The sequence below is a fragment of the Oryctolagus cuniculus genome, chromosome 12 (assembly GCF_051225735.1).
Source record: "Oryctolagus cuniculus isolate XC-2025 breed Fujian yellow rabbit chromosome 12, ASM5122573v1, whole genome shotgun sequence".
Classification (NCBI taxonomy): Eukaryota; Metazoa; Chordata; class Mammalia; order Lagomorpha; family Leporidae; genus Oryctolagus; species Oryctolagus cuniculus.
The window spans coordinates 94,530,365-94,549,701 of NC_142878.1; the positions used below are offsets into that span (position 1 = coordinate 94,530,365).

At 35.9% G+C, this 19,337-nt stretch overlaps 1 long non-coding RNA gene across 1 annotated transcript in view; it reads right to left on the bottom strand.

Annotated features, from left to right (window-relative positions):
* LOC149123171 (uncharacterized) overlaps window positions 1-15,313 on the bottom strand; it is a 97,583-nt gene extending 82,270 nt beyond the window's left edge. The window contains exon 1 of the long non-coding RNA XR_016218575.1: window positions 14,907-15,313. This is a non-coding gene — a long non-coding RNA (uncharacterized LOC149123171). The remainder of the gene's footprint in view (window positions 1-14,906) is intronic.
* Window positions 15,314-19,337: the final 4,024 nt, after the last annotated feature.

The window sequence follows — 19,337 nt, forward strand, 5'->3', positions numbered from 1 at the left end:
ATCAAAATAGAAATCAAAAACTCTCAGGAAGCAAATGAAGATAACAACACAACAAATCAAAACGTATGGGATACAGCAAAAGCAGTGTTAAGAGGAAAGTATATAGCAATAGGTGCCTACATCAAGAAATTGGAAAGTCACCAAATAAATGAGCTATCAATTCATCTCAAAGATCTAGAAAAACTACAGCAAACCAAACCCAAAACTAGTAGGACAAAAGAAATAATTAAGATAAGAGGGAAAATCAACAAAATTGAATCCAAAAAATTACAAAAGAGAAGCAAAATGTTGAAAGGATTTTTTGAAAAAAATAAACAAAATTGACTCACCATTGGTCCAGCTAACCAAATAAAGGAAATAAAAGACACAAATCAATAAAATTAGACATGAAAAGGAAATGTAACAACAGACACCACAGAAATAACAAGAGTCATTATGAATTACTACAAAGAGTTGTATGCCAGCAATCATGCAAATCTGTCAGGAATGGATAGATTCCTGGACATATACGACCTAGAAAAATTGAAGCAAGAAACATAGAAAACCAAAAAAGACCCATAACAAAGTCAGAAATTGAATCAGTAATAAAGGCCCTCCCAACAGAGAAAAGCCCAGGACAAGAGAGATTCACTGCTGAATTCTATCAGACATTTACAGAAGAAATAACTCCAATTCTTAAGCTATTCAAAATGATTGAAAGAGAGGGAATCCTCCCAAATTCTTTCTACAAAGCCAGTATTACTTAATTCTTAAACCTGAAAAAGATGTAGCAGAGAAAGAGAATTACACACTAATATCTCTAAAGAACATACAACAAATACTCAACAAAATTCAAGCCAAAATAATCCAACAACAAATTAGAAAGATCATCCAACCCGACCAAGTGGGATTTATCCTTGTATGCAGGGATGGTTCAACATTCACAAATCAATCAATGTGATACACCACATTAACAAACTGCAGAAGAAAAATCATATATTATCTCAATAGATGCAGAGAATGCATTTGATAAATTAAAAAAAACATTTCATGATGAAAACTCTAACCAAATTGTGTATAGAAGAAACATTCCTCAACACAATTAAGGCAATTTATGAAAAACCCATGGCCAGCAACCTATTGAATGGGGAATAGTTGGAAGCATTTCCACTGAGATCCAGTTCCAGACAGGGATGCCAAATCTCACCATTGATATTCAATATAGCACTAGAAGTTCTATCCAAGCCATTAGTCAACAAAAAGAAATTAAAAGGGGTACAAAAAGGGAAGGAAAATGTCAAACTATCCATCTTTGCAGACAATGTGACTCTTTATTTAAGGGATCCAAAGAACTCCACTAAGAGACTATTGGAACTCATAGAAGAATTTGGCAAAGTAGCAGGATATAAAATCAATACATAAAAATCAACAGTCTTTGTATACAGACACTGCCAGAACTGAGAAATAACTTCTAAGGTCAATCCCATTCACAACAGCTACCAGAAAAAACCAAATACCTTGGAAAAAGCTTAACCAAGGATGTCAAATATTTCTATAATGAGAATTACAAAATCTTAAAGAACTAGAAGAGGATACCAAAAAATGGAAGAATATCCCATGCTCACTGATTGGAAGAATCAATATCATCAAAATGTCCATTCCTCCAAAAGCAATTTACAGATTCAGTGTGATACCAATGAAAATATCAAACACATTCTTATCAGACCTAGAAAAAATGATGCTGATATTCATATAGAAACATATATTTAGGTGCAGAAGACCTCAAATAGATAAACGAGTCTTATACAACAAAAACAGAGCTGGAGGCATCAGAATACCAGATTTCAAGACATACAACAGGGCAATTATAATCAAAACAGCATGGTACTGTACAGAAACAGATGGATAGGCAATAGAACAGAATAGGAACACCAGGAATCAATCCAAACATCTACAACCAATTTATATTTGATCAAGGAGCTAAAACAAACTCCTGGAGCAAGGAGAGTCTTTCAAACAAATATTGTTGGGAAAACAGGATTTCCATTCAGAAGTATGAAGCAAGATACCTATGTTACACCTTACACAAAAATCCACTCAACATGGATTAAAGATCTAAATCTATGACCCAACACCATAAAATGATTACAGAACATTAGAGAAAGTCTGCAAGATATAGGCACAGGCAAGACTTCTTGGAAAAATCTCCAGTGGCATAGGCAGTCAAAGCCAAAATTAACAACAGGGATTACATCAAATTGAAAAGTTTCTGTACTGCAAAAAAAAAGCAAAGTGAAGAGGGAACTGAAATAATGGGAGAAAATCTTTGCAAATTATGCAACTGATAAAGGATTAATAACCAAAATCTGGCAGGTGCCACAGCTCACTTGACTAATCTTACACCTGTGGAGCTGGCACCCTGGGTTATAGTCCCGGTTGGGGTGATGGGTACTGTCCCAGTTGCTCCTCTTCCAGTCCAGCTCCCTGCTGTGGCCTGGGAAGGCAGTGAAGGATGTCCCAAGTGGTTGGGCCCTGCACCCACAGGGGGGACCAGGAGGAAGCATCTGGCTCCTTGCTTTGAATCGGCACAGTGCGCCAGTGTAGCAGCCATTTGGGGGGTGAACCGATGGAAAAGGAAGAATTTTTTCTCTGTCTCTGTCTCTCTCACTGTCTAACTCTGTATGTAAAAAAAATAACCAGAATCTACAAAGAGATCAAGAAACTTCACAACAGCAAAACAAACAACCCACTTAAGAGATGGGCCAAGAGCCTAAATAGACATTTTTCAAGAGGAAATCCAAATGGCCAACAGGCACATGAAAAAATGTTCAGGATCACTAGCCATCAGGGAAATGCAAATCAAAACCACAATGAGGTTTCACCTCTCTCCAGTTAGAATGGCTTTCATACAGAAATCAACTAACAACAGATGATGGTGAGGATGTGGGGGCAAAGGCACAATAACCCACGGTTGGTGGGAATGCAGACTGGTAAAGCCACTGTGGATACAGTTTGGAGATACCTCAGAAATCTGAATGTATCCCTACCACATGACCCAGCAATTCCATTCTTTGGAATTTACCTAAGGAGAATTAAATTGGCAAATAAAAGAGCTGTCTACACCTCAATGTTTATTGCAGTGCAATTCAGAATGGCTAAGACATGGAATCAACCTAAATGCCCATCAACAGAAGACTGGATAAAGAATTAAGTGATATGCATTCTACAGAATACTACACAGTGGTAACAGAAATGAAATCTGGTCATTTGCAACAAAATGGAGGAATCTGGAAAACATCATACTGAGTGAAATAAGCCAGTTCCAAAGGGACAACTATCATATGTTCTCCCTGATATGTGACAACTGAGCATCTAAAAGGAAAACTGTAGAAGTGAAACTGACACTATGAGAAGCAATGACTTGATCAGCCCTTGTGATGACTGTCAAGGAACAGCTTACTATTTTATTCATTGTAGTATTTCCTTTTTCTACTTAATACCATTGGTTGAGATTTTTACTTAACACAGAATTATTCTTAGGTGTTTAAATCAAATTGAAAAAAAAAATAAGAGTTGGAATAAGAGATGGAGGGGATATACAGTTTGGCACATGCTCCCAGGTATTTACCCCTAAGGGTAAAGCTTAAAACTTGCCATGGAACTCGAAATACTAAAAATTGGCATGTACCAATGCCACCTTACTAATTAAAGTGATCAGTTTAAGTCCATAACTGATCATAAAGAGGATTAAGTGTCAAGAGAGCACACAAATAAGACCAGTGTCTGCTAATAATTGCAGACTTTGTCTTTCTGTGTGGGTGCAACCTGTTGGTATCTTTACTTAGTATAGAGTTGATCTTTAAATATAAAGATATATAAAATGAATCTTAATGAAGAATGGGATAGAAGAGGGAGTAGGAGATGGGATGGTTTGTGGGTGGAAGGGTGGTTATAGAGCAAAGAATCACTATAATCCAAAAGTTGTACTTTTGAAATTTATATTTATTAAATAAAAGTTTTCTATAATTATAACATATCTGAATAGAGCAATACTGAGTAAGAACACTAAATCAGGAATAATGTGTTCAAATGAAAGATCAGCAACAAATATCTTCATTAATAAAATCTACAAAATTAAAAAAAAATAACACCAATCTTTTGAAAAGTTAGAGAGGTAACTTTTCCAAACTCATCATATGAGGCCAGCTGGTAAAGCCATTATGGAAGTCTGTTTGGAGATTCCTCAGAAACCTGAATATAACCCTACCATACAACCCAGCCATCCCATTCCTTGGAATTTACCCAAAGGAAATTAAGTTGGCAAATAAAAGAGCTGTCTATATCTTAATGTGTATTGCAGCTCAATTCACAATAGCTATGACCTGGAATCAACCTAAATACCCATCAACAAAATACTGGATAAAGAAATTATGGGATATGCACTCTATAGAATACTATACAGCAGTAAAAAATGAAATCTGTTCATTTGAAACAAAATGGAGGAATCTGGAATACATCATGCTGAGTGAAATAAGCCAGTCCCAAAGGGACAAATATCATATGTTCTTGATCGGTGACAACTGACTGAGCACCTAAAAGGAAACCTGTTGAAGTGAAATGTACACTATGAGAAAAAATGACTTGATCAGCCCTTGTCCTGACTCTTGAAGAACAACTTACTATTTTGTTCCTTTTAGTATTTTTTGTTCTACTTAATGCCAGTGGTTGAACTCATTAATTAACATGCAATTATTCTTAGGTGTTTAAATTTAACTGAAAAGTGATCTCTGTTAAATATAAGAGTGGAAATAAGAGAGGGGGGACATGTACAGTATGGCCCATGCTCATCAGACATACCTCTAGTGGTAGAGTTAGAAACATGCCAGGGGATTGCAATTCAATCCCATTAAGGTGGCAGGTACCAATGCCAGCTCACTAGACAAAGTGATCAGTTTCAATTCATAATTGATCATAATGATAGGATTGAGAGTCAAAGGGATCACCTAAACAAGACTATCTGCTAATACTAACTGATATAATTAAAAAGGAGAGAACAACCCAACATGGGAAGTGACTCATAGAATGGCAGATGTCCTAAAGAGCACTCTGGCCTCAGAATCAGCCCTTAAGGTTTTAGATATGGCTAAAAAGCTCATGAGAGTATTTCAGGCATGGAAAGCCAAGACACTCTGGCAAAAAAAAAGACCCAAATGAAAGATCTCTGTGAATGAGATCCCAGTGGAAAGAACGGGCCATCAAAGAAGGAGTTACCTTTCTCTGAAGGGAGGAGAGAACTTCCACTTTCACTATGGCCTTGTCTAAATAAGATCAGAGGTGGTGAATTTAAGAGGCTTCCATAGCCTTGACAGTTCATGACAAGAGCCTCAGGTGATTACTGATGTCATAAATTAGATTGTGAATTGTTAAGTCAACAACATGAGTCACTGTGCACTTACTCCCCATGTAGGATCTCTGTCCTTAATGTGTTGTACTATATGAATTAATGGTAAAACTACTACTAAAACAGTACTCTAAACTTTGTGTTTCTGTGTATGTGCAAACTGTTGAAAACCTTCCTTAGCATATACTAAATTGATCTTTTGTATACAAAAATAATTGAAAAAATGAATCGATGTGAATGGAATGGGAGAGGGAGTGGGAGATGGGATGGTTGCGGGTGGGAGGGAGGTTATGGGGGGGAGAGAAAGCCTCTATAATCCAAAAGTTGTACTTTGGACATTTATATTTATGAAATAAAAGTTAAAAAATAAGTAAATAAACTTAAGTTTAATTAAGGTAATTATAAAAAGTTTTCTATAATAATAATAACATCTCTGAATAGAGCAATACTGAGGAAGAACATTAAATGATGAATAATGTGTTCAAACGAAAGATCAGCAACAAACGTCTTCATTGCTAAAATCTACAAAATTAAAAAAAAATAACACCAATTTTTTGAAAAGTATTATACAAATTGTTAGGGAGGTAACTTTTCCAAACTCATTATATGAGGTCAGTTTTTCCTAAAGTGACCTGATAGATGCAAGATCTCTGTTTATCACTGATTCTCTTTTTACAATAAAAACTTACAAAGCAGACTTCCTGCTGAATATAATGCAACACTGTCATCCTAATAGAATTTATATTAGAATATAGGTGCCAAATTTGATAGTAAATGAATCCAGTTTGGAATCCAAAAAAATGGTAAGATATCATAATCAAGTCAGATGTAGTATAGGAACAGGGAAAATATGAATGTAATTCATAATTCCAATAATTCACATCAATCAAAAATAAACATCAGTATAATAAACTAGATGCAGAAAACATTTTGTATAAAATTATACATTCACTTATGAGAAGTAAATTGAGCAGAACACTTAGAGATTGCATATACTTCAATTACAAAACCCTTGCATTTGAGGAACCTGAGCCAGATTCTATTGAATGCCAACAAAATGAAAGCATTTACCCTATAATTGGAACCATAAAATGATGCACATTTTTTACTTTTATATTCAATACTGCAATGTAAGGTCTAGGCAAAACAAAAAGAAAAGGGAAGGAAATAAAAGACACAGATATAGAAAAGAAGAAATTGAAATTATTTATTTTTCCAGATGATTTTATTCTATTTATATGGAAATGCAATAAGTTCAACAACAGGCCACCTGAACTGGTAAATGACTGGTAGATTTGTAGGATACAAAGTAAGCACAAAATCAGAATAAGTTTTATATACCTATACTATTGTGAACCCACTGAAAAAATAAATTAAAGAAGAAATTAAATTCACAATAAGAAATAAAATACCCTGGATAAATTTGACTTGTGATGTAAAATGCCTCTACAGCAACAATCGAAAGCCATGATAAAGAATCTGAGATCAAAAAGACTGCTCATATTCACAGATTGAAATACTTTCTAATATTTCCATATTATCCAAGTTAATTTACAGATACAATATGCTTTCCATCAAAATCAATGGAATTCATCATGTATCTAGAAAAATAATCCTAAACCTCATATCTTCACATATATTAAAAAATGTTCCACATAGAAAAGTAACTCTTGAGAAACAGAACACATCTGGGGTCACAACAAATGAGTTCAATACATACCATAGATGTATGGTAAACTCTGGCATAAAAACTGATGAATAGACCAGTGTAAGAGGATAGAGGCTCCCAAAAAGAAATACAGATACATACAGACAATGGATCTTTTACAAAGCTAACAAAAATACACTGGAAAAGGTATAGTGTATTCAGTAAATTGTCCAGAGGCAACGGGATATCCATATGGACATGACTAAACCCAGATGACCACCCCTCTTTTCCTATACAAAGTCAACTGAAAGTGAGTCATGGATGTAAATGTAAGAACTCAAACTTACAAAATATAGAGAAAACTATAAGACATTGACATAAGCAATGGATTCTTGATAAGATACCCTAAGAACAGGCAATAAAAAAACTAATAGAGAAACCTTATATCAAACTAAGAAGATAATTCACAACAAAGAAGACAATCATCAGAGTGAAGATAAAACCCCTCTTAACTCCTATAAAACCAGCATCACTTTAATTCTAAAACCAGGTATATGCACAAAGCAAACTAAGACCAATATATTTGATAAATACAGATGCAAAAATCCTCAAAATACTTGCTAATCAAACATAACAACACATTAGAAATATAATTCACCAAGACCAAGTGGGAATGCACTAGATAAAATATGTCCTTGATAAAAACCTTGAACTGGGAATAGAAGGAATATTCATGAACACATTCAAGGTAGTTTATGACAAACACAGAGCCACCATCAAATTGTGTGGGTAAATTGGAAGCATTTCCACTAAGATCTCCAAGGATGCTCACCCCCATAATTGCTATTCAATATAGTTCTAGAAGGCTTACTGAGAGCCACCAGCAAGCAAAATCCAAGCAAAGGGATACAAATTGTAAAGGTTGAAGTCAAATTATTACTGTTGACAGAAGATATGATTTTGTATATAGGGAAGCCAAAAGACTCCACCAAGAGACTATTGGAACTCAAGAGAGGTTGGTAAATTTGCAAGATAAAATCAATACACAAAATCCAATAGCATTTGTATAAAAAGACAATGCTATGGCTGAGAAAGGACATGCAAGATCAGTTCAATTCACAATAGCCAAACAAATGGGAATAAATTTAAATAAAGAGGTCAAATATCTCTACAATGATAATTACAAAACATTTTTAAAATAAATAGGAGAACATAAAAATGGAAATATCTGTCATGTTCATGGATTAGAAGAATTAATAGAATCAAAATGTCCATACTACTGAAAGCAATTTACATGTTCAATATGATCCCAATCAAAATAGTAATGACATTCTTCTAAAAAAATGATAGAAAAAATGATGCTAAAATTCATATGGAAGCCCAAGAAATCCTGAATAGCTAAAGCAAACTTAAAGAATAAAACAAAGCCAGAGTCATCGCAATATCAGATTTCATGACAACTACAGGTCAGTTAGAATCAAAAAAGCCTATTACTGGCACAAAAATAGACATGTAGACCAATGGACTGGAGTAGAAATTCCAGAACTTAATACACTCGTGTACAAGCAACCGATCTTTGACAAAGGAGCCAAAATCAATGCCTGAAAAAAAGGTAATCTTCAACAAATGTTACTGGAAAACTTGGATTCTGCATGTAGAAGTATGAAACAAGACTACCACCTTACAATTTATACAGAAATGAACTATAGATGGATCAATGATATAAAACAATAACTGATAACATCAAATTACCAGATGAAAATATTGGGAAACTCAGCAAGACATTGGCATACACACGGAACTCTTGTTAAATACCCCAGAATGATAGGCAATCAAAGCAAAAATAAACAAATAGGATTGCATTAAGCTAAGATGCTTATGCACTGCAAAGGAATTGCTCAACATATTGTAGAGGCATCCAAGAGAACAGGAGAAAATATTTGCAAATCTTGCAATGGTTAAAGGTCTAATATCCAGAATCTACAAAGAGTTCAAGTAATCCAGAACAGCAAAAACAACAAAAATCCTGTCAAGCAATGGGCAAAGGACAAAACAGACATTTTTGAAGGATGACATTCAAATGGTCAACAGAAACATTTAAAAATACTCAGGATCATTAGCCATCAGGAAATGCAAATCAAAAGGATGATGAGGGTGAAACCTCACCCCAATTAGAGTGGCTATCTTTCAAAAATTATAAAACAATAAATGTTAGCAAATACATGGGTGATAAAATACTATAATCCACTGCTGCTTAAATTGTAAAAGAGTACAACCATTATGGAACACAGTCTGGTAATTTTTCAGTAATCTGAAAATTGTTCTACCGTATACACAGCCATCCCACTCCTAAAAATTTACCCAAATGGAATGAAATCAGCATAAGGAAGACTTGTCTGCACCTTATGGTTATTGCAGATCAATAGCTAACATCTGACATCAACCTAGAGATACATCAACTGAATAATGGTTAAAGAAAATGTGGTATATATACACTATGCAAAACTACTCAGCTATATAAATTAATAAGATCTTGTCCTTTACAACAAAGTATATGCATGTGGAAGCCATTATTCTCAGTCAAATAAACCAGCACAAAATAAACAAATAAACAAAGCACAAAGAAACAAAGCACAAAAATGCAATGTAGAGTTTTGGTTATTGCTTACAATCCTTGTCTATACTCTTGATAAACAGTGATTTTTCTACTTGTTCCATTCAATTCTTTATTTGGTGCAGAGTTAAGCTTGTGATTATAAAATAAATTGAAATTATGCAATTATAGATATAAAAAGAAAAAATAAGAGAGGAAGGAGGACAGAGGGTCAGAGCATGGGCAAGAGTGAGGTTAGGGTGGGAAATACTATACTCTTGAGTCTGTGTATATGAAATACATGAAATTTGTTCACCTTATATGAATAAAATTATTTTAATACCCCAGTAGACTGGGATAACGTATTTGCCAATTCTGCATTTCATGAAGAACTGAAATTCAGAATACATATGAAACTGCTGAAATTATGCACAAATACATCTAAGAATTGGGAAAGGATCTGAACAGGCATTTCTGTAAAGAAGAAATACCCATGGTCAACAAAAATGGGAAAATATGCAATATAATTATTATATAGGAAAATGCAAATCAAAATACACTAGGTGTCACCTCAATAATAAATGCTAGTGGGGTATGAAGAAAAGGAAACTTTAATAAGTTATTGGAGCCCGCACTGTTGTGTAGCAATTAAAGCCGCCACCTGCAGTGCCAAAATCCCATATGGGGACTTGAGTCCCAGTTGCTCCACTTCTGATCCAGCTCTCTTCTGTGGCCTGGGAAATCAGTGGAAGGTGGCCCAAGACTTTAGGCCTCTGCTCCCACATGGGAGACCCAGGAAGAAGCTTCTGGTTCCTGGCTTTGTTTTGGCCCAGCTCTAGCCATTGCAGCCATTTGGGGAGTGAACCAGTGGATGGAAGATCTCTCTCTCTTTCTATCTGTAACTATGACTTTCAAATAAATAAATATTTTAAAATATAAGATATTGATGAGAATGCAAGTTAGCCTGAGCATTATGAAGACTTAGTATGGCCATCCCTCAAAAAATGAGAAGGGATAAACCTCTCCAACCATTGTGTATGTATAGAAGGAAATTCAATCTGCATGCAAAAGAGATTTCTGCTTTCTGTTTTTATTACAGCAGCATTCATAGTAGTAAATATTTGGAACCAACCTAGGAATCTATCAATGTGTTACAGGTTTTCCAATCCTAATTCAGTGATTAAAAAGGATTGAAATATTATTTGCTTCAAAATGGGTGGAACTGGAGATCCTTAAGTGAAGTAAGACTGGCATAGGAAGAAATAAATTTCACATGTTCTCTGATCTATGGGTTTCTAAAAAATGGTGGATCTAAATATAAATGTTTTTAATTAGGATGGGAAGATTCATTACTGGAGATACTGGGTGGTACAATAACAGATATAGGAACAGAGTTAGAAAGAATGAACCAGTTGCAGTGTTCCATAATACAGTGTTGTGACTTTAGTTCATGATAAGATACACTGTATAAGAAATTGGAATGTAGGAGCTTGTAGGCCTTAAACACAAAATAAGCAAGGAAAATCCTCATTTTCTAGATTGATTAAATTATGTTGTGTACGTACTCAAATGTTGCACTGTATCCTGTAATAATATACAAGTAGTGTTAATCAAAGATGAGCAAAATTTTAAAAATCAGAAATGTCTCTGTATTCTATCAATGAACTATCTGCAATATGTGATTAACCAAACTACATCATTTACAAAGCATAAGGAAGTAATAAGGCAATAATCTCCAGTCCTGCTAAGGATTATTTAAATAATCTTAAAATCTAAAAATCAAGGTTGCCTTTCCCATTGAACTTTCTGCTCATCCCTTGCATGACTTTCTGATATTCTATGAATGCCATTGTTGCAAAGCTAAACTTGAACCTAAATGGAAGAATCGTTGTAAGGTTTTAATATGTATTTATTTACTTGAAAGGAGGAGGGACAGTAGTGGATAGATCTTCCATCCACTAGTTCACTTGTCAATGTTTGCAAAACCTGGGGCTGGTTCCAGTTTAATCTAGGAGCCAGGAACACCTTTTGTATCTCCAATGTAGGCAGAAGGTACATGAGTACTGAAGACATCATCAAATGCCCCTCAGATACATTGTAGCAAGAATCTGGATTGGAAGTGGGGAATGGCCAGGACCTGAATGAGGATGATAAATATGAGATGAGGGCATCCCAAGTCGTGGCTTAACTCACTGCTCATGACCCCATCCCTTTATACTGTTTCATTCGTTCTTAATACTGTTGTCAAATTACAGGCATGATGTTCAAACTTGGATCCACGTATTTCAGCTTAAAAAAAGGCTTAGGGTAACTGTTAAGATTAATAAAACTGTATGCCACAATTGAGGACCTGGGTGCATTTCCTGATTCTGATCCTAACTCCAGCTTCCAATTAAAGCAGACCCTGGGAAGTCATGATGATGTCTCAAGACATGTGGTTTGTGCCACCCACATGGAAAACCTGAAGTGAGTTACCTGCTCTCAGGTTTAGATCTGATCCCTCCCTGGAAGATGCGAGCATTTGCGAAGTGAACTTGTGAATAGGAGCTCTTTCTCTCATTCATTGTCTCTTGTTTTCTATCAAGTCAATTAGAAAATAATTCATTAGACATAAAGAGCAACATAGTCTTGGAAGTCATCCAAGTAAAGAAAAGACTGAAAGCAAATGGAGGTATAGCAAAATATTTATATTCTTTATTCCAATGTAACCTAACAGATAATATTATCGTTTTAATAAAAACTTAACAATGAACAGTGTTGTTACAGTTTCTGATCATTAAAAATAATGACAGAAATTATATAAATGATAGGAGTAAAGAGTTGAGAACATTCTTTTATAAGATATCTGAGCTTCCAAAGAAATAGTGGTCCAAACCAATTTTATGCGCTAAATACATTACATTTTTGTGAACTTAAGATACATATGTGCAGGTTTCAAAAGTAAAATAGAATGAAGATATAAAATGATTAAATAGAAAATATGCAGAAACATGGTCCATTATAACACCATTACATTGAAGCCTGGAAAAGCAATATGCACTTCAGGTTAATCAGGATGTGTGTCAGGAAATTTAAAAGGGGTACACAGTGAGATGAGCAGATCATTTTCTATGAGGATAGTACAGTGTTTCATATCAGTGTTCATAGAGCATCAGAATATTTAAGAAAAATGCTTACAAAACTGCAAGGATTGCCCAGTGTTAATCAGAACAAATAAATACAATGGTATAAATACCCAACCAGGGGTAATTAATAGTCATCCATATGTCATTGTGCAGATACATCAGCTAACACTAGCTGGAGAAAATAAATAAATGAGATCACTTCAAGTGTTGAAAAAGCACAAAAATCAGTATATATGGATGAAAAGATAGACAATCCATTTTAACTATCAATATTTCCTACAGAAGCACAGTCTATACACAATCTATAACATGACAGCATTTTGCCATGATGTAACAAAAAAGGCCAAGAATTAGCAGATGAGGAACAAAAATCAAGAAAGATATCATCACAAATACCAAACAAAGCCAGCAAAATTCATGGTTTAGAGATACAGAAAGTAAGCAAACAAAAACATCAAAGAACAAGGACTTTCCTCTTGGGGGCAGAAGTAGAAGAGATTGGGAAAACCCCTGAACTGACCAAGGCCCCTATATTTTCCTGAATATTAGTTCTATGGATGTTAACATTCTTATTCAAATTTAGCAGAAAACAAAGATGTCAACAATTGTCTTCCTTTCAGGTTTTATTACTGTATATTAGGGATCTATGCAAGAGTATATATGTCTCACATGAAATCATGGCACATAATTTCTAAACTGGTGTACTAAGTGCAATTAAAAGGAAACAACCTATTTATCCCACAGTATCAAGGGACACCAAACTCAGGTTCCCAGACTTTGGGGATCACTCTCAGGAGATGCAGACTAAGGGGATTCACTCTCAGGAACTAAGACAAACCTCAGCAGCCAGAACATTTCCACACTTTTTACTTGTCCCTCCCAACAGTTTGCATTGGCTCCCTCCTCCAAGGTCTTAATTCTCACCAGAAATCAAACACTTAAAATCAGTTTAAGTCTGTGACCTGTGCAGTCATTTTCATGATCACTAACACCAAATGTGTGTTGTTTGCTTAATATCAAACAACACATCTATAACACCTATGACTTACCAACAGTTCAATTCTGACATTATATAGAGTTAGTAGACATAATGGATGAAGATCCTAGCCTAAACACATCCCAGGCATATACCAATGAAAAGCATGTATTTGAGTTTCTGGCTCCAGTCAAAATTATGAAGTTATCCAGAGATCCCCTCTAAAGCTATCTTATTTGCATGAGCTTAGCTATGGCCTGAAATTTGTGTATTAGACAGAATCATAGCCACTCATATTGCCCATGAAATATCTGAGTCTTAAAATCAAAGGTACAGGAATTGAGGAGAAAAGAATTTTTTTTTCTTTTACCAGTCACCAATGAACTCTCAGATTTATAAACCATTTTATAGCCATCAGAATCTGATATTCTGAGATATTCTCAAATGCTACAAGCTATCATTTGACTAAACCAAATTTGGATGCATAATGAAACTACGGTGTGTTCAACAGTTTGATTCTCAGTTCTCACACCAGTTAGCTTGGGGTTGGGGAGTGAAGAATGATTGGCCTTTACAAAGATTTTACTCTCCACACAAGGGTGTGAAGGCATTTAATCCCAATTAGGAGAGATTAATCATTGGGAACAGGTGGGACCCTAATGAAGTGATTAGGCTAAATCAATTCATGTGACTATTGAGTGACTTCTTATTCCCAGGTGTGTGCTATAGAAACTACTTCATATTTGAACCTCCTGCAATTTCATTATTTGGTCATATGGTCTCTGTGCCACCCAAACCTCTGCCAACAAGATGACCATCAACAGATACTGCCCTCCGACCTTGGACCCAAACCATGAGACAAATACCATTTCTTTCTAAATTACTGAGTCTGTACTATTCTGTTATTAGCATCAAACAAAACCTGACTCAGAACCTAGGAAGAGCCATGCTGACAGGACTGAATTGTAAACTAGTGACCTCGTTTCTCAACCAAAGGATATCAGATCACATGTGGAAGTTCATTTCTCCATGTGGATTCTGTAATCACCATCAATTTGGAAAGCTGTGCGGCCCCACGGCTCACACAAACCCTTTTCCTTTAGACACAGGACAGGACACCAGGGTCCTGGCTACTGGCCCAGCTCACCTCCTGTGACCATAGAATACTGGTCTCTGACACTCACCACTTTCCAGCTTCCAACAAGTCCCAGCATCCTCCTGAGGGCTCCTGAGTGTGGTGAGGGAAGTTCACAGAGCAGCAATGGGTGAAACACCTGAGACCTCTCTCAGGAACAAACCCAGAAAGCCTAACATTGGGATGCCAGAGAAGAAGATGCTGTGTGGTTCAGCAGTGTTGCCTTTGAACTCCTGATTTTAAAGTCTGCCCTAACAATGAGCATGCATAACATCAGAGAACACACAGCCAATCCAAATGCTCCTAGCATGAGGGCCATAGCTTGGGGTTGTGGCAGGTGGGGGCAGAGAGGAACTCTGCTTGGTCTCAGGTCTGAAACTGCCTCATCTTTGCAGCTTGATCCTCCCAACAGCAGGGGCCGCTCTCACCTCCCTGATGATCATGACATCAGAGCACTGTCCCTCCCTCCTTTTGCCAGGACCCTATTAAAATCTTGTGACCCTTGGACTTTCAATAATGGTCTCATGTGTAACAGAATGCTGAATCTTTCTGGTATTCTGGGTCTTTATCTGGGTCTTTATATTATTTATACTCTTGGATCTTTTTAACGGTCATTTGACTTTTTTAAAACAAATTGACTCCAGGACTATTTTAAGATACTAAAAAATACATTACATAGATTGACCTCTCTTTCTCTTGTTTCTATTACAGATATTCACTTGTAGTTCTGTATTCTGTAATTTAATATTGTTGTCTGTTTCGTTCTTACTGGCATGTCATAACACATTGGGTTTATATATTGATCCTATACACAGTAATCCTGCATAATTCTCTGGTCAGTTTTTATTTGTTTTGAATTTTATGGAATTATCTCCATATATAATAGTTTAATTAACATTTATTGATGGTTCTGCTGCTTAAAAGCATATCCTTATACATAAAATTTTATGTTTTTTAAATTTCCTAACTGCACATCTAGGACATTGTTGAAGACAGAAAATAAAAGGAGAGTGGCTTGTATAGCTGTGTTCCGAGGGAAATAGCTTTCAGTGTTCTATGACAATTATGCTTTATATTATAGGTGCATTGCAGCCCATCCTAGTTATAATAAGTAATAACTATTTTTACTGCTTTACTCACAGTTTATTTTTTTGATTAGATGCTTAAATTTATTCAAAACTTTTCATCTTTTAATTGCAGTTACCATGTGATTTTTTTGTGTTTCTCTTCCACATGAATTATTTACATGATTTATTTTGAAATGTTAAACACCTTGGCATCTTTGACTCTATCTTGCTTTTTTATTGATCTCTTGTGATTTCATATTTTGCTCTATATTAATATTTTGCTTAAATATTTGTACCTTTTTTATAAAGATATGTTAAGTTGCTTTTTAGTTCATGACTTGATCTGACTGTGGCATCAATGTAATACTGCATTCAGAAAAGAAATTAAATCATATTCCATATTTATTACCACTTTTTATGAATCTGGGAAATTGAGGAGTGTTTTACTGCCTTGAATATGAGGGAAATTCTACAAATCTAGGCCAGAAATTTTGTTTTTTGAATTTGTTCATTAGTTATTTTGATTTTTGAAACACTGAGTCAACTTATTTTGTTTATATAGCAGATTAATATGTTATTGAAGATTTTTGATAAATTTATTTCATAACATGGCGTCTCTGGGTTTCAGTTTTTTAAAAAAAACTTATTTCTATGCATTTCAGAATATTCTCTGTGTTGCTAAACTTTATTAATTTGGTCAAGAACAATGCTGTTTGGATTTCTGTCACTGGTTATCTGTGTTGCATATTTTTACTTTTCTTAAGATTATACTAGTCTATTAATTCTACTCATTTTATAAAAAATATTAATTTATTTGAAAGGAAGAGTTACAGAGAAGCAGAGGCAGAGAAAGAGATGTATTCCATCCAAGATTTACTCCCCAAATGGCTGAAATGACCAGAGCTGGGCAAAGCTGAAACCAGGAGTCAGGAGACTCTTCTGGCACTCACAAGTGGGTACAGGAGCCCAAGGATGTGGGCCATCTTCTACTGCTTTTCCAGGCCATAGAAGAGAGCTGTATTGGAAGTGGAGCAGTTGGGACTTGAACTGGCACGCATATTGGATGCCAACACTGCAGACGGCAGTTTTACCTGATACGCCTATCCTATATTGCTGTATAGTTCATCTTAGATCTTAAGAAGGATGTCAGGATGATTAGGTCTCTGTCTTCTCACATAATATCTTGAGCCTATAAATTTATCTGTGCACTGATTTATATGACATCTCCTCTATTTCTTTCTGTGTTTGCCAATCCTCCATCACTCTGCCAACTATTTGCCTCGTGATGTCTCAAGCCCTATGTGCTTTCCAGCTATTTCCAGATACTTTATGTATTTCTGATCTTGCTCCTGAAACCATATATTATCAGCAATTTTACCATTTTCTGTGGCTGGATCTGATGTTCATCCTTGTAATCTTGCATTTAAAAATCTTTGACATCCAAGCCTGCTCTTAGTAGCCTATCCTTGTGCCTGCAGCAAGGGCTGGCTTCAGGGTCTCCATCCCTTTTGTTTACACCATGTCTTTCCTCAAGTGGCTCCTACTGTGCTTGTATCTTATGCCAATCCTCATGAGTCTCCAGCTCCTCTACATGTAGCCATTATCTTCCCCTCACATGCTGACCTCTCTGATTCAAACAGCCCATGTCAGGACACCTGTATCTCCATTCCTTTATACACATTGACTTCACTCCTAATTCCTGGTTATTGCTGCATTCCTCTAAAGAAGGCTAAAATTCCCAATTGGTTTACAATATTTGTCTCACTGTTGCAAATATATTGAGAATTACTGCCTGGCCTGAAAGTCGGTTGGTGGACAATCAGTTGAGAAATCACACAGATATTCGCTATCAGTACAGCTGCAGTGTCCTTTCAGATTTTTCAAAACAAAATGCTAATGTTACACACAAATGGCGTAACCACGAACAATGCCTGCCCTGCAACAAGGAAACAGAAACCACTTATTATTGAATGAGACAACTGTGCAGAATAGATATTCAAAATATAACCTATTTAAATACTGTATTTTGAATATAAGTATATATTTGACCCTCAGGTCAAACCAAATCTCCTGGCTCTGATGTCTAGTAGCCCCTGAAATTAGGCTCTCACTATCAAACTGCCCTGGAAATTCCCCAAGCACAAGCATCCAAGAAGTGTGCACAGCATCAGCTTTCTGCCACACTACTGAGTGTACCACCATGTGATGTTCTCCCTGACTTCCCTTTATCCATTATCCACCGGCTGGCACCCAATCTGGCCATCCACAACAAAAGCAGAATACTCTCTACTTGATGCTGTCCTGAAGGGGCTCCTAAGTTGATGGATTTCAGGGAAATCTTATGGGTTCCTCTGGACCTTCCTTGACACTGATGAGGCTCATCCACCCATATAGTCACCATGATAGGCCCACTGGAATACTGGGTCTGAAACCCCACAGGCACTCCTCTGGATGACAGTCACCTTTTACTGGCTCATGACATAGATAATTGTGGCCTGATTGGAGACTGAATTATAGGGCATGCTCTCTTCAATTCATTATTGCAGTGCATCAGCCCTGCTGGGTCACTGATAGACTTAGGATAATTTCATGGTCAACATTATTATTGCAGGACCCATGTTTTCTCATGAAATCTGGCATTGTTCCTCCCCACCTCACATTTACCATTTCTGATCCTTGGCATGCATTGAATTGGTGATAGTCTAATATCAATCTCCAGTATCTGTCTGGTTTTAACTATCTAAACTGTTGAATTAAATCTGGTTATGTTGGAGTTCACAATCTCTGGTTCTTGCCTCATTTATTTTTAAGGGAAGAACTTAAACAGATAATACTCTTTAAAACATAAATCCAGTATCAGTATGCCAACTTTCAAAATTGATAATTTAATATTATCTAATATCCATTGTTTCTGAAATGTAACATAGATTCTGACTTAGGTGTAGTTGAAAGGATGGTTAGAGGGTTTCATTTGTATCTGCTCTTACATTGTAGGTCACAGAACCAATGTTGTGTCCTTCCTTACCAAGTATTTTCCCTCCATTTTACAATTTGAGAGCAGAGAAGTTAACCATGTTGGGCTAGGGGAACCAATAGACTCTTTGAAAACTTACCTTGGACTAGAGCACTGTTTTCTACCATAGTCGCTATTATTTTGGAATCTTAACATTCAAGTTGCTATCTGAGTTCCCAGTGTTTATGACATTCCCTACCATGAGGAATGACCCACAGAAAAGATCCACCTCTGTGATTCTCAGCAGTAACAGTGCCCTTCGCACCAACACCAATTTTATTGCTTTTGTAAATGGAATGTCTTTGGGCCTCTTGTAGAACATAGTCATTTGACCATGGCCTTGTCTAAAAATTATGAGTCAGTGAACTCAGGGGGCTTCCATAGCCTTGGCAGCTCATGA